This window comes from Chrysochloris asiatica, unplaced genomic scaffold (assembly GCF_000296735.1).
Source record: "Chrysochloris asiatica unplaced genomic scaffold, ChrAsi1.0 scaffold00119, whole genome shotgun sequence".
In the NCBI taxonomy this organism is placed as follows: domain Eukaryota; kingdom Metazoa; phylum Chordata; class Mammalia; order Afrosoricida; family Chrysochloridae; genus Chrysochloris; species Chrysochloris asiatica.
In genome coordinates, this window is record NW_006408637.1 from 3957855 (window position 1) to 3959633 (window position 1779).

Consider the following 1779-nt stretch of genomic DNA (forward strand, 5'->3'; position numbering starts at 1 on the left):
TCAAAATGGTCAATACCAGTTCATTTCAGCTCACTAATGCCTAAGATATCAATGTTTGTGCGTTCCATTTCATTAATGACAACTTCCAATATTCCCTGAGTCATACTTCGTACATTCCATGTTCCGATTTTCAATGGATGTTTACAGCTGTTTCTCTTCATTTTGAGTTGTGCCCCACTGCAAATGAAGATCCTGTGGGCTTTTCTCCCACAGGCTTTACTCCATTCACACCATCATGGTCAACTCTACTTTGAAGAGGCATCTCTTCTCCAGTCACATTTTGAGTGCCTTCCAACCTGAGGGGCTCATTTTCCAGCACTATATCTGATGGTGTTCCTCTGCTATTCATAAGGTTTTTGGTGACTAAATATTCGGAAATAGTTCATCACTCTTCCTAGTCTATCTTCATCTGGAAGTTCATCTGAAACCTGTCCACAATGGGTGACGCTGTTGGTATTTAAAATACCAGTGGCATAGCTTTTAGAATCACAGTAACTCACAAGCCACCACACTACAACAAACTGACAGACAAGTGGTGGCCATTTGGTTTTAAGTGGAAAATGTCACTTTAAATTTTGAGGAGATCTGTGTGCCTACATAGTAGATCCCTCTGGGGAGGGGGTGTTCATTTGCTCAGGCATCCTCTCTAGACCCCCAAATCGAGGTGCACAAACAGCGAGAGACCAATGAACAGATACAAAAAAAAAAGAATGTCCACGCCTATATCTTCATAGTTCTTTCAGGTGTTCATGGCTGTTCTGATCCTTCTCCCACTTGGTCTCGCCTAAGATGGTGGCTCCAGGAGCAGCTGAGAGTCTTGAATTAGAAAGCAATGTATTTCTTGATACTGCTACAAATTCCCTGAAATGCAAGCCTTCCAACCTTCTAAATATTCCTTTATATGTGAGTCAGAGTTCTAGCACCATCTCCTGAGCCTGCTTGGTCTGGTATTCTGTGTTCAAGACAGCATTAGTTCTTGTATATCTCCCTGTTTCTTTACCTGTCTTCATTGTTCTTCTACCAAACTCCCTCTTATATATTGCCATCCCCTTTCTCTGAGTTAACATGTGTCTACCCTCTAGCCAGTGAATTATTCTTCCCTAACTCCCACACCTGGTAACCAACAAAGAGTGTTTCTTTAAGTCTGGAAGTCATTTCTTGAGCATTAGAATACTGGTCTTATTCATTATTTGTCCTTTTCATGATTGACAAATTTCACAATGTCCTCCAGGTTCATCAAAGTTATGAGGTGTTTCACAGCTTCATTGTTATTATTTAGTATTGCATAGTATTCCATTTTGTGTATGTACAAAAATTTGCTTATCCATTCTTCCATTGTTTGGCATTTAGGCTGTCTCCATCTTTTTCCTACTGTGAGGAACATCAGTGTGCATATATCTACTCTTGTCCTGGCTCATAGTCTTGTGGATATATACCAAGTAGAAGGCAAAGACCAAAATGGATGTCAGAAGAGACTCTGAAATTTGCTCTCCAGTGTAGAGATGCTAAAGCAAATGGAAGAAGTGAGGAGGTACAAAAGCAGAACTAAAGATTTCAAATCTCAGCCCAAGAAGACAAAGTTAAATATTATAAAGAAATGTACAAAGACCTGGAGTTAGAAAACCAAAAGGGAAGAACATGCTTAGTATTTCTTAAGCTGAGGAAACTGAAGAAAAATTCAAACCTTGACTTGCGGTAGTGAAAGATTCTATGGGCAAAATACTGAATGATACAGAAAGCATCAAAAGAAGATGGACGGAATATACAGACTCACTGTAC

The 1779-nt window shown here is 39.7% G+C and overlaps 1 protein-coding gene across 1 annotated transcript in view; it reads left to right on the forward strand.

The window, feature by feature from the left end:
• KMO (kynurenine 3-monooxygenase (kynurenine 3-hydroxylase)) overlaps positions 1–1779 on the forward strand; it is a 170067-nt gene that overhangs the window by 122446 nt on the left and 45842 nt on the right. The window lies entirely within an intron of this gene.